Consider the following 15,188-nt stretch of genomic DNA (forward strand, 5'->3'; position numbering starts at 1 on the left):
TATCTACTCCCGGGGCCTTGTTTCGACTCCGCTCTTTCAGTGCTCTGTCAAACTCTTAACGCAGTATCGTATCTCCCATTTCATCTTCATCTACATCCTCTTCCATTTCCATAATATTGTCCTCAAGTACATCACCCTTGTATAGACCCTCCATATACTCCTTCCACCTTTCTGTTTTCCCTTCTTTGCTTAGAACTGGGTTTCCATCTCAGCTCTTGATATTCATACAAGCTGCTCTCTTTTCTCCAAAGGTCTCTTTAATTTTCCTGTAGGCAGTATCTATCTTACCTCTACATCCTTACATTTGTCCTCTAGCCATCCCTGCTTAGCCATTTTGCACTTCCTGCCGATCTCATTTTTGAGACGTTTGTATTCCTTTTTGCCTGCTTCATTTATTGCAGTGTTATATTTTCTCCTTTCATCAATTAAATTCAGTAATTCTTCTGTTACCCAAGGATTTCTACTAGCCCTCGTCTTTTTACCTACTTGATCCTCTGCTGCCTTCACTACTTCATCCCTCAGAGCTACCCATTCTTCTTCTACTGTATTTCTTTCCCCCCATTCCTGTCAATTGTTCCCTTGTGCTCTCCCTGAAACCCTGTACAACCTCTGGTTTAGTCAGTTTATCCAGGTTCTATCTCCTTAAATTCCCACCTTTTTGCAGTTTCTTCAGTTTTAATCTGCAGTTCATAACCAATGATTGTGGTCAGAGTCCACATCTGCCCCTGGAAATGTCTTACAATTTAAAACCTGGTTCCTAAATCTCTGTCTTACCATTATATACTCTATCTCATACCTTCTAGTATCTCCAGGACTCTTCCATGTATACAACCTTCTTTCATGATTCTTGAGCCAAGTGTTAGCTATTATTAAGTCATGCTCTGTGCAAAATTCTACCAGATGGCTTCCTCTTTCATTTGTTACCCCCAATCCATTTTCACTTACTATGTTTCCTTCTCTCCCTTTTCCTACTCTCGAATTCCAGTCACCTATGACTATTAAATTTTCATCTCCCATCACTACCTGAATAATTTCTTTTATCTCATCATACGTTTCATCAATTTCTTCATCATCTGCAGAGCTAGTTGGCATATAAACTTGTACTACTGTAGTAGGCATGGGCTTCGTGTCTATCTTGGCCACAATAATGCGGCCGCTATGCTGTTTGTAGTAGCTTACCTGCACTCCTGTTTTTTTTATTCATTATTATATTTATAACCCTGTATTCACCTGACCAAAAGTCTTGTTCCTCCTGCCACCGAACTTCACTAATTCCCACTATATCTAATTTTAGCCTATCCATTTCCCTTTTTAAATTTACTGACCTACCTGCTCGATTAAGGGATCTGACATTCCACGCTCCGATCCGTAGAACGCCAGTTTTCTTTCTCCTCATAACGATGTCCTCTTGAGTAATCCCCGCCCGGAGATCCAAATGGGGAACTATTCTCATTGTTATTGATTCTCAAAGTATTTGAACAAGTTTTCTGTTGCATAGATTGATCACCATGGCGTCATTTCATCAACATGCTGTCTGTGGCTCATGAATTCCTGGCCACATGAGCGGATTTCCATGATGAGCCAAAACCACAGGCCGTTACTGCAGGTATCTGTAATGGATAGGGCCTGCCGATCTGAAGCTATTCGGTTCCCACTGATGCACAGGCCCTGCCCGTCATATATAATCTCACCAGTCTGCCCGCAGGCCAAGTCTGTTTGTGGTGTGGTGTAATGCAATGGATTTTCATGTTTTATCCATGGCCACAGGACTGCAGTGCTCCTCAGCAGGCCAGAGGCTATGGATGATGGATTTCAGGAATTGCGACTGTCTCACCGCAAGTACATTGTACAGGGTAGCGTTTTATAAACATTTTATATGTACTAGTACATTTTGGCACTTCAAAAGCAGGTTATGTGTTAGGGAGTATGAACGATAAGAAGAAGAAAATTGTGTCAGTCACTGGCGGTTTGTATGCTATGTACTCATATATTTATCAGAAGAAAAATCACTCAATACTTGTAAAATAATAGATATAACATAGTGGGCAATAACTGACAATAACGAACATAAGAGAACCAACATTTTATTGCCAGTCGCCTACAGTGTTGGTTTACACAATTTTTCCCCGCCTTATACACTTCTTTCAAGAGGCCTACTTTTTTCTGAGGTTATTTCTGAAATCAGTGAGGATATTTTAAACCTGTCTTGCAATTCCAAGGAATGTGCATTTTTGTCACCAAATGTGTTTTGTTTTATTGAAATAAAATAACACCAGTGGTCTTCATGAAACACACATACCATTTGGCATGCTTTCTCCATCTAAAGCACTTCATTACAAAAGACATTGATGTTAGTATTTAAGATTTTTGCTCACATCAGGAAACTCCATCTTCATCCAAGTTTTTTTAGATATTTCCTCATTTGCACTATTCTTTGTTGTACCATAGCTACAAAGACAGATTGTCAAATTACATCGTAACTTACCCTTGAGATCTCAAAATTTGTCAGGGGAAAATGCTAAAACTTGTCTGGAAATCAAGGAAATATCAGGCAATTTCACTTGGGGAAACTTGTGGCAACCATGATCATGTTGTCACTTGCATTACTCAATTTAGGGAACTATGGAAGCCAAAATCTGGATGGCCAGATGGATCAGAATTGCTATCTTCCTGAATGCGAAAATAGTGTCTTAACACATGCTCCTCCTTGCTCAGTTACCTTGGGTTGTATACAGTATTCTTTATTTAGAGATAAATAGCTAATTTAAGTATTTGTATGCCAAGTAATGGTCAGGCTGTGAGATACAATGTGTGTGTGTGTTTTGATGAGTAGTCCGGCAGGTGGGAGGTATAAGGTGTGGAGGGAGAGAAGGTGGCTTCACTTGACATGCTAGCCTGGGAGCCATGATGGCCATAGTTATACCTCCGAATATGAGACAAAACTCTTCTGAAGATAATGATCCTGATTATTTGCCATGGCAGTCAGCTGATATCAATGAAATGCTTTCAGTGTCAGAGGAATGCAAATTTAGATCAGTTCATTTTATTTCCACAGAGAAAGTGAACCCCAAATACAGGCCATTAATGATTTTGTGATAAATTTTTAAATATCCTTGAAGAATTATGAAGATAACTATGGTCTGTTGTGTTGTATTGTTCAAGGCCCAAAAGAGCAGACAAAGTGCTTTATCCATGTGAATTATGTTTCTAGTGGTTGTTGAAATAAATATAAACTTAAATGCCATTTTTCTACTTAGTTCCTTAATTTTTAATGATTTGACTTAGTTTTGGGCAATAAATGCTTTAAATGCATTTTAATACTACTCTGTTAAATGTAAGAACTGTTTTGGTCAGTTTAACATGGACCTAGCTTGCTGTAAGCCGATTGAACATTATTATTATTATTATTTGATTACTTTCTCAGACTTTTTAGAAGTCTGGTTAAGAATGGAGTGACGCGGACCTTTATCAAGCGTCACTTCCTTTTTGCTGTACGGTACATGTTATATTGCATTTAGGAACTTTCGGGTAATTGAACATGTATCAATAATTACGGATTTCTGTAATTGTATATATATGTTTGGATGTAGCTGTATTGCATTGATGTATTGGTGGATATTGTGTGGTATGACTCCTGTAGTTGATAGTATAATTGGTATGATGTCAACTTTATCCTGATGCCACATGTCTTTGACTTCCTCAGCCAGTTGGATGTATTTTTCAATTTTTTCTCCTGTTTTCTTTTGTATATTTGTTGTATTGGGTATGGATTATTATTATTATTATTATTATTATTATTCCTTACCCTCTCAGACGTTAAGTCTGGTTAAAAATGAAAAGTGACGCGGACCTTGATCAGGCGTCACTTCCTTTTAACTGTATGGTATGTGTTATATTGCATTTAGGAACTTTCGGGTAATTGAACATGTATCAATAATTACTGATTTCTGTAGTTGTATATATACGTTTGGATGTAGCTCTATTGCATTGATGTACTGGTGGATATTGTGTGGTATGACTCCTGTAGTTGATAGTATAATTGGTATGATGTCAACTTTATCCTGATGCCACATGTCTTTGATTTCCTCAGCTAGTTGGATGTATTTTTCAATTTTTTCTCCTGTTTTCTTTTGTATATTTGTTGTATTGGGTATGGATATTTCGATTAGTTGTGTTAATTTCTTCTTTTTATTGGTGAGTATGATGTCAGGTTTGTTATGTGGCGTTGTTTTATCTGTTATAATGGTTCTGTTCCAGTATAATTTGTATTCATCATTCTCCAGTACATTTTGTGGTGCATACTTGTATGTAGGAACTTGTTGTTTTAAAAGTTTATGTTGTAAGGCAAGCTGTTGATGTATTATTTTTGCGACATTGTCATGTCTTCTGGGGTATTCTGTATTTGCTAGTATTGTACATCCGCTTGTGATGTGATCTACTGTTTCTATTTGTTGTTTACAAAGTCTGCATTTATCTGTTGTGGTATTGGGATCTTTAATAATATGCTTGCTGTAATACCTGGTGTTTATTGTTTGATCCTGTATTGCAATCATGAATCCTTCTGTCTCACTGTATATATTGCCTTTTCTTAGCCATGTGTTGGATGCGTCTTGATCGATGTGTGGCTGTGTTAGATGATACGGGTGCTTGCCATGAAGTGTTTTCTTTTTCCAATTTACTTTCTTCGTATCTGTTGATGTTATGTGGTCTAACGGGTTGTAGAGGTGGTTATGAAATTGTAGTGGTGTAGCCGATGTATTTATATGAGTGATTGCTTTGTGTATTTTGCTAGTTTCTGCTCGTTCTATAAAGAATTTTCTTAAATTGTCTACCTGTCCATAATGTAGGTTTTTTATATCGATAAATCCCCTTCCTCCTTCCTTTCTGCCTAATGTGAACCTTTCTGTTGCTGAATGTATGTGATGTATTCTATATTTATGGCATTGTGATCGTGTAAGTGCATTGAGTGCTTCTAGGTCTGTGTTACTCCATTTCACTACTCCAAATGAGTAGGTCAATATTGGTATGGCATAAGTATTTATAGCTTTGGTCTTGTTTCTTGCTGTCAATTCTGTTTTCAGTATTTTTGTTAGTCTTTGTCTATATTTTTCTTTTAGTTCTTCTTTAATATTTGTATTATCTATTCCTATTTTTTGTCTGTATCCTAGATATTTATAGGCATCCGTTTTTTCCATCGCTTCTATGCAGTCGCTGTGGTTATCCAATATGTAATCTTCTTGTTTAGTGTGTTTTCCCTTGACTATGCTATTTTTCTTACATTTGTCTGTTCCAAACGCCATACTTATATCATTGCTGAATACTTCTGTTATCTTTAGTAATTGGTTGAGTTGTTGATTTGTTGCTGCCAGTAGTTTTAGATCATCCATGTATAGCAAATGTGTGATTTTGTGTGGGTATGTTCCAGTAATATTGTATCCATAATTTGTATTATTTAGCATGTTGGATAGTGGGTTCAGAGCAAGGCAGAACCAGAAAGGACTTAATGAGTCTCCTTGGTATATTCCACGCTTAATCTGTATTGGCTGTGATGTGATATTATCTGAATTTGTTTGGATATTAAGTGTGGTTTTCCAGTTTTTCATTACTATGTTTAGGAACTGTATCAATTTAGGATCTACTTTGTATATTTCCAATATTTGTAGTAACCATGAGTGGGGTACACTATCAAAAGCTTTTTGGTAATCAATGTATGCGTAGTGTAGAGACCTTTGTTTAGTTTTAGCTTGATATGTCACCTCTGCATCTATTATCAGTTGCTCTTTACATCCTCGCGCTCCTTTGCAGCAGCCTTTTTGTTCTTCATTTATAATTTTGTTCTGTGTTATATGTGTCATTAATTTCTGTGTAATGACTGAAGTTAATATTTTGTAGATTGTTGGTAGGCATGTTATGGGGCGATATTTAGCTGGGTTTGCTGTGTCTGCTTGATCTTTAGGTTTCAGATAAGTTATTCCATGTGTAAGTGTATCAGGGAATATGTATGGGTCTGCAATGTAACTGTTAAATAATTTAGTTAGATGTGAATGTGTTGAGGCGAACTTCTTTAGCCAGAAATTTGCTATTTTATCGTTTCCAGGGGCTTTCCAATTGTGAGTAGAATTAATTGCTCGGGTGACTTCATGTTGCAAAATTATCACTTCAGGCATTTGTGGTATCATCTTGTATGTATCTGTTTCTGCTTGTATCCACCGTGCATGCCTGTTATGTTGTACCGGGTTTGACCATATGCTGCTCCAGAAGTGTTCCATGTCTCTTATGTTTGGTGGATTGTCTATTTTTATGTGTGTGTTATCTATTGTTTGGTAAAATTTCTTTTGGTTTGTGTTGAATGTTTGGTTTTGTTTCCTTCTATTTTCACTTTTTTTGTATCTTCTAAGTCGTTTCGCCAAAGCTTGTAATTTTTGCTTCTTTTCATCTAATTGCTCTATTGCTTCTTGTTGTGAGATTTTACCTAACCTTTTTCGTTTTTTGTCTGATATTTCATTTCTTATAAATTGTGTTAACTGTCCGATGTCTTTTCTCAGTTTTTCTATTCTGATCTGTAGCCTGTGTTGCCATGCTGGTTTTGTGGGTTTCTTCTGTGTGTTGGTTGGTTCTGATATCTGCCTAGTGTGTATATTTAGTGTAGTGAGTGCTCCTACATAAACCAGTAGTTGTAACTCTTCCATAGTTGTGTATTCATTTATTTTGTTGTGTATGATTGTGTTGATAGTTTTTATTGTTGTTTCGACTTGTGGGCTATTTGGTGGTCTATGCAAGAATGGTCTAATGTCTGTATTTGTGTCTTTGTATTCTATATATGTCAACTGAAATTTTTCTTCTATATCTAACATGTGTGTCACTTCGTGTTCTATTTGTGCTTGTGCTGGTGGCTGTCTTAAAATTTCATTTTCCTCTGATTGTTTAATTGATGCGTGTTGTTCTTTGTTTGTTTGCTCTGGGATGTTTGAGTCCATTACTGTATTTTCTTCTTCTTCTAATTGCACATTATTTTGTTCCAGTATTTGTTGTACTTGTTGTTTGATGTTTTCTAATTCTGACTGGGGTATCCTGTTATTTTTTATTATTACACGAATCTGATCAGCTAGACGTTGTTCTGTTAAAAATTTTAATTCTGGGTATCTGGTAATAAATGTTGTGTATACTTGTGATCTGTATCCAGTTGTGTTTGTTCCTAGGTTTGTTGCTTGGTAATAACAGAACATGAGGTGTCGATTAACTTCATCTGACCGTCTCATCCTCTGTCTTTGTTTTCCTTCTAGGGTGGTTGCAGGAAGCATATCCTGCAAAACACCTCTATTTGGATTTAAATCATTTTCCAGTTGGCTAGCAGTGTCATTACCATTGTGGGCGGGCATAGGGTTCAAGCGCCGTCCCCGACCATGACGGCGCTTGTCCGAGGCTTCTTTAGTTCTGTCCTGAACCAAGTAATCACACTAAAAGGGGGGTTAGCCCTATTAGTGGTTTGTTCTTTTCGTCGCCTTTTACGACTGGCAGAACATACCGGAGGCCTATTCTTTTCCCGGGCCTCCACGGGGTTTATTATTATATTATTATTATTATTATTATTATTATTATTATTATTATTATTACAAGACTAATTAATACAGACTAATTACACTCTTGTGAAGGAATTATCCAAATGGTACAGAATGTGATGAACATGTTTAGGCAAACAAATGTTTACAGTTTCAGAAAAATTCGATCATATATTCAAGAGAAAGAGCTTCACAAATTGAGCAAGTCAATAATGCGTTGATGCGCCTCTGGCCCATATGCTACCAGTTATTCAGCCTGGAATCTCATTGATTGGAGTAGAATTGTATTCAGTCAGAGTCCTGCTTTGAACTGAGCCCTAGCAAAGATGTGTCTGGAGGCACCCTGGACAGCAGTGGGATGCCAACCTGACTGTCGGGTGCCATTTCAGGTCATCTGTGGCACCCTTACAGCACAATGATATGTCGATGATATTCCGTGCCCTGTTTTGTTGCTCTTCATGGCTAGCTGTCCTGGGCTTGCATTTCAGCAAGATAATGCCCAGCCCTGTATGGCGAGAGCATCTACTGCTTGTCTTTGTGCTTGCCTAACAACATTAGCAAGGTCGCCAAGTCTTTCGTAATTGGAACTTTCAAACATTATGGGCAGGGCCCTGCAGTCAACTTGGGATTTTGATGATCTAATTTGCCAATTGGACAGAATTTGGCACAATATTCTTGAGTACATCCAACAACTTAGTCAATCAATTCCAAGCTGAATAACTGCTGGCATAAGGGCCAGAGGTGGACAACACATTATTGACTTGCTCTATTTGTGAAGCACTTTCTCTTAAATAGATCATCCAATTTTTTCCTAAATTGCAATCATTTGTTTGTCTGTACATGTACATCATATCTACCAAATTCTGTCCCATTCAGATAATTCCTTCATGCTGCATTGTTTTTTGTCTTGGAGTGTAATAACATTTTGCTGTATTCCTTTTCTCTTCTGCCAAGACACTCTATTCAGGGCATCCTCCTTGTGTACGTCACAATGGTCTATTATTTCATTTATGTAGACTCCAGGAATCTCGGTCTCAGATGTTTACGTCTGCCAGATGGTTTTTGTTAAAAAAAATTCTTTTGCCACTGATCATTTGACATTCCCAACAAATGACCAAACCATTTTAATGATTTTCTTCCAATCGTGTGTATCACTGTTTTGTCTCCCTTAGCTCTTACTTTACCATGAGTTTGTTTTCCTCTCTCATTCTTGATATTCTCATGCTTCTTTGTAAATAATCTTCTTTTGAGGAAGCAATTAAAATCCATAGCTCTGATCCAGAACATAGGATAGAGCCTATCATTACCTTTCCCACTCTTTTTCTTATTGGTGTTGGAAATGCTCTTGTCCTACCAAAAATAATTCATATACCCTATTTTTTTTTTATTACTACCATATCCACTTTTGTGAGTATATATCCCTAGATATTTAAGTTTTTCTGCCTGCCTTATAGTGTCACTATTCGCTATCAGATATTTGACCTTTGTTAGACTCACCTGTAGCCCCATTTTTCATATTCCTGATATAAATGTCATATCACTGAACACACAGGACAAATCCACCCCAAGGAAAGGTAACATCTGCTCAATTAAAAAAAATATTGTAAACAACTTCTAAAATATAACACTACTATGGTACAGAAAGTTCTGATTTACACTCCTGGAAATGGAAAAAAGAACACATTGACACCGGTGTGTCAGACCCACCATACTTGCTCCGGACACTGCGAGAGGGCTGTACAAGCAATGATCACACGCACGGCACAGCGAACACACCAGGAACCGCGATGTTGGCCGTCGAATGGCGCTAGCTGCGCAGCATTTGTGCACCGCCGCCGTCAGTGTCAGCCAGTTTGCCGTGGCATACGGAGCTCCATCGCAGTCTTTAACACTGGTAGCATGCCGCGACAGCGTGGACGTGAACCGTATGTGCAGTTGACGGACTTTGAGCGAGGGCGTATAGTGGGCATGCGGGAAGCCGGGTGGACGTACCGCCGAATTGCTCAACACGTGGGGCGTGAGGTCTCCACAGTACATCGATGTCTTCGCCAGTGGTCGGCGGAAGGTGCATGTGCCCGTCGACCTGGGACCGGACCGCAGCGACGCACGGATGCACGCCAAGACCGTAGGATCCTACGCAGTGCCGTAGGGGACCGCACCGCCACTTCCCAGCAAATTAGGGACACTGTTGCTCCTGGGGTATCGGCGAGGACCATTCGCAACCATCTCCATGAAGCTGGTCTACGGTCCCGCACACCGTTAGGCCGTCTTCCGCTCACGCCCCAACATCGTGCAGCCCGCCTCCAGTGGTGTCGCGACAGGCGTGAATGGAGGGACGAATGGAGACGTGTCGTCTTCAGCGATGAGAGTCGCTTCTGCCTTGGTGCCAATGATGGTCGTATGCGTGTTTGGCGCCGTGCAGGTGAGCGCCACAATCAGGACTGCATACGACCGAGGCACACAGGGCCAACACCCGGCATCATGGTGTGGGGAGCGATCTCCTACACTGGCCGTACACCACTGGTGATCGTCGAGGGGACACTGAATAGTGCACGGTACATCCAAACCGTCATCGAACCCATCGTTGTACCATTCCTAGACCGGCAAGGGAACTTGCTGTTCCAACAGGACAATGCACGTCCGCATGTATCCCGTGCCACCCAACGTGCTCTAGAAGGTGTAAGTCAACTACCCTGGCCAGCAAGATCTCCGGATCTGTCCCCCATTGAGCATGTTTGGGACTGGATGAAGCGTCGTCTCACGCGGTCTGCACGTCCAGCACGAACGCTGGTCCAACTGAGGCGCCAGGTGGAAATGGCATGGCAAGCCGTTCCACAGGACTACATCCAGCATCTCTACGATTGTCTCCATGGGAGAATAGCAGCCTGCATTGCTGCGAAAGGTGGATATACACTGTACTAGTGCCGACATTGTGCATGCTCTGTTGCCTGTGTCTATGTGCCTGTGGTTCTGTCAGTGTGATCATGTGATGTATCTGACCCCAGGAATGTGTCAATAAAGTTTCCCCTTCCTGGGACAATGAATTCACGGTGTTCTTATTTCAATTTCCAGGAGTGTAGAAACAAGTCACCAAAGAAAGAGCTCGCGCGTGCGCGCACATGCACACGCACACTCTCTCTCTCTCTCTCTCTCTCTCTCTCTCTCTCTCTCTCTCTCCCTCCCTCCCTCCCTGAAATCCCACAAACTTGCATCCCCAAAACCCGCAGGCCCATTGATCCAAGAATACTATGCACTCACCCAAAGAATCTGCACTCCTATCACCGAGTGAGGTGGTACAGTGGTTAGCACACTCAGCTCGCATTAGGAAGGAAGATGGTTTAAATCCATGTCTGGCCATTGTGATTTAGGTTTTCCATGATTTCACTAACTTGCTCCATGTGAATACCACTATGGTTCCTTGGAAAAGTCCAATTTCCTTTCTCATCCTTGAAACAATCTGAGCTTGAGCTCCATCTATAATGCCATCAGTTCAACGGAATGTTAAACCATAATCTTCCTTCCATCCTTCCTTCCCTCCTTCCGTCCACTCTTGTCGACCAACACTTCCAATCAATGGGTCGCAGCCTACCTCCCATATTACAAATATGAACTACTATTTTCACTGACTTGCAGTCACCTCCACACTAGTACAACCTGGATCCCTACTCACCACTGTTTACAGTACCTCCCTGCGTATCAGCATCCTCCTTGTTCATTCTTAAGGCCTTCAGTCTATTGAACACACATCCCACAACACCGTTCTGATTCCAAACACACCACCTCATTCCTTATATATCTGACTATCTACATCCTCAGATGTAACTACCTCTTCTTTGAGAAGAAAATATACAAACAAATTTGCATACAGCCATGGGCACCTGCATGGGATCTATGCCACCTCATTTGTGTGCCATCTGGGCGGGAACCTTTCTAGCTTTCCAAAACCCCAAAATCTTCATCTGTTTAGGTTGACCGATGATATTTTCATGACTTGGACCAACTCATCCTATCCTGATTACTCCACAACCTCTGTGTATCTTCTCTCCAGTTTACTTCACCTGATCCTCCTCAACCCAATGCAGTACTTTCCTGGATGTTGATCTCCATCTCCTGATGGCCCCATCCATATTTCTGTTGATATTGAGACCACTAAGCCTAAAGAGTACTGGCATTTTGACAGGTGTCACCCCTTCCACAACAAAAAATCACTCCCATCTAGTGTGGCCACCTGAGGATGGCACATCTGCATTGACTATAATTCCCTATTCCAATATGCTGAAGGTCTCACTACAGCCGTCACACACAAGTACTATCCTCCAAGTGTAGTCCACAGACAGATTCCCTGCAACCAATTGTGTTACACCTAATCTTTCCACCACCCCCCAAGAACGAGCAGCAGTGGAGCACCTCTTGCATCACTCTGTGATCCCAGACTGGCACAGCTGAACCATAACCTTGATCAGGGCTTTGATTATTTATAATCATTCCCAGAAATGAGGAACACCCTAACCGCAATCCTTCCCATCCATGGTACTGAGTGAGGTGGTGCAGTGGTTAGAACACCACACTTGTATTCAGCAGGATGACCTTTCAATTCTGCATCCAGCCAGCCTTAGGTTTTCTGTGATTTCCCAAAATTGGTCCAAGCAAATGCCTTGTGACTAGCACTTAACAGGCTACCATCCTGTTCTGCAGTGCCCCTGTACATTCCCACAGGCAGCACTACAGCATTTCCCCCCACTTCTATGTTGCTATCCTCCTCCCGGCCCAGCCCACGCCTCTTCTTTACCCCCAGTATTCACCCCAGCCAAGATTTCTGCTCACCACAATTGGGCATTGATGCCTGGATTATATTCTAAGGAAGTACTCAGTCAGATAGCTTATAATACCTATCAGTCTTCTTTCAGTTTGCCTGCTGCTGCTCAGAACCACCTCTATGTGGTGGGTAGTTATGTATCATGTTGTGTATTGTTAATGTTTGTGTTATTTGGGTACTGACTGTGCCAGTATATAGACAGCTGATAGTGGCCAGTGTAAAGTTGCTTTGTATGAAATGTTACATTAAAACAACAGCTGAGTAATGTATAAGCAAGTCCAGTGGCTGTTCTCAAAGTAGCTGTTTTCCTCCTAACAGACATGTACAGGATGTACGTCTACAAACATACTCTACAAGCCAGAATATGGTGCACAGTGGAGGGTACCTCATACCACTACTAGTCATTTCTGTTTCTGTTCTATTTGCAAAAAGAGCAAAGGAAAAATGACTGTCTATATGCCTCTGTGTAAGACCTCATTTTTATCAACTTTTGTGCTCCTTACTCGAGTTGTGCATTGGAACAGTTGAATCGTCCTGCAGTCAGCTTTAAACACTGGTTCTCTATATTTTATCAATGGTATTTTGCAAAAAGAATATTGTCTTCCCTCCAGGACTTCCCATTTGAGTCAATGAAGCATCCCTATAACAATTGCATGCTGATCGAACATACTGGTAACAAATCTAGCAATGTGCCTCTGAATTGCTTCAGTGTCTTCCTTTAATCCATCCTTGTAGGGATCCCAAACACTCAAGCAGTACTCCCGAATGGGTTTTATTTGTGTTCTATTTGTGGTGTTTTACAGATTAGCCACACTTTCCCAAAATTCTCCCAACAAACCAATGTTGAGCATTCATCTTCCGTATCACCATCCTTACATGCTCATTCCATTTCATATCACTTTGCAACATTGTGCCTAGATATTTAATTAATGTGACTGTGTCAAGCAGCACACTACTAATGCTGTATTTGAACATTACAAGATTGGTATACCAACTCATCCACATTAAGTTTCATTTTTTTTAGATTTGGAGCAAGCTGTCATTCATAACACAAACAAAAAATTCTCTTGAAGGCATCTTGTATCCTCCTTCAGTCACTCAATGACAAGACTTTCTCATAAACCACACCAGCATCAGCAAACAGCCACAGATTGCTGCTCACCTTGTCCATCAGATCATTTATGTATATTGAGAATAAGAGCAACCCTTATCACACTTCGCTGTAGCATTCCTGATGATACCCTTGTCTGTGATCGACACTCACTGTTGAGGACAACATATTGGATTCTATTACTAAGAAGTCTTCGAGCCCTTCATATATCTGGAAAGCTAATCTGTATGCTCGGAACTTCGTTAACAGTTTGCTGTGGGGCACCGGGTCAAATGCCTTATGAAAATCTAGGAATATGAAATCTGCCTATTGCCCTTTTTCCATGGTTTGCAGGATCATGTGAGATACAGACAAGCTGAGTTTTGCATGAGTGATGCTTTCTAAATCTGTGCTGATTTGTGGACAGAAGCTTTTCTATCTCAAGGAAATTTATTGTATTTGAACTCAGAATATGTTCAAGAATCCTGCAGCAAACCAATGATAAGGACATTGGTCTGTAATTTTGCAATGTGTTCTCTTACCCTTCTGATAGACTGGAGTGACCTGCATGAAAACCATGTTAATCATACCGAATCTTGTTTCTTGTATTAGTTCAATCAGCTGCCACCAGCGTGCCACTCGTTGCTACATTATTTCATCTACAAGGTGTACAACTTTGCTTCCGCCTTTTGCCAATAGGTGGCGACAACAGTAGGTAGCAGTTGAAACAGATCGCAGATGCAGTCATTAGTCAATTTGTATCTGCATCATAGAGTTGTTCTTGATTGAACATGTCAGTTTACGAGTGTAATTCTCGTAATTTGCGGGAGGTGTTACTGTTTTGTTTCATTATGAGGAAAACAGTGGCTGAGTCTCATCAAATGCTCTCAAGTACATATGGTAAGGTTGGTATCAGTGAAATAACGTGTCATGAGTGGTTTCAACCCTTCAAGAGCTGTGATTTTAATGCCGTAGACCAGCATAGTGGTGGAAGAGAGAATTCGAAGATGCAGAATTGGAGACATTGCTGAGTGAAGACTCATGTCAAACTGAAGAAGAATTGGCATCAAAATGTCTCAAGGCTATGGGCATGATTCAGAAAGAAGGAACTTGGGGTTCTGTGTGAGCTGAAACCAAGAGACGTTGAACGGCATTTGTGTGTTTGTGAACAGTTGCTTCAGAGGCAAAAATGGAAGGGATTTCTGCATCGCATTGTGACCAGGAATGAAAAATGGGTTCATTACAATAACCCTAAATGTAAAAAATCGTGGGGATATCCCGGCCATGCTTCCACATTGACGGCCAAATCAAATATTAATGGTTCCAAGATCATGCTATGCATTTGGTGGGACGAGCTCGGTGTTGTGCACTATGAGGTGTTAAGAACCAAGTGAAATAATCACAGGTGCTCATTGTCAAATGCAATTAATGTGTTTGAGCAGAGCATTAAAAGACACACGGCCACAATACAGCGAGAGGCATGATAAAGTGATTTTGCAGCACGACACTGCTCGATCCCAAGTTGCAAAAGAGGTCAAAACGCAATGGGAAGTCCTATCCCACCCGCTGTATTCTCCAGACATTGCTCCCCCTGACTATCACCTGTTTAGATCAATGGCACATGGCCTGGCTGACCAACACTTCCAACCTCATGAAGTCACAAATTGGATCGATTCGTGGTTTGCTTCAAAAGATGAAAAATTTTTTTGATGCGGGATTCGTA

The sequence above is a fragment of the Schistocerca nitens genome, chromosome 2, assembly GCF_023898315.1.
Source record: "Schistocerca nitens isolate TAMUIC-IGC-003100 chromosome 2, iqSchNite1.1, whole genome shotgun sequence".
Classification (NCBI taxonomy): domain Eukaryota; kingdom Metazoa; phylum Arthropoda; class Insecta; order Orthoptera; family Acrididae; genus Schistocerca; species Schistocerca nitens.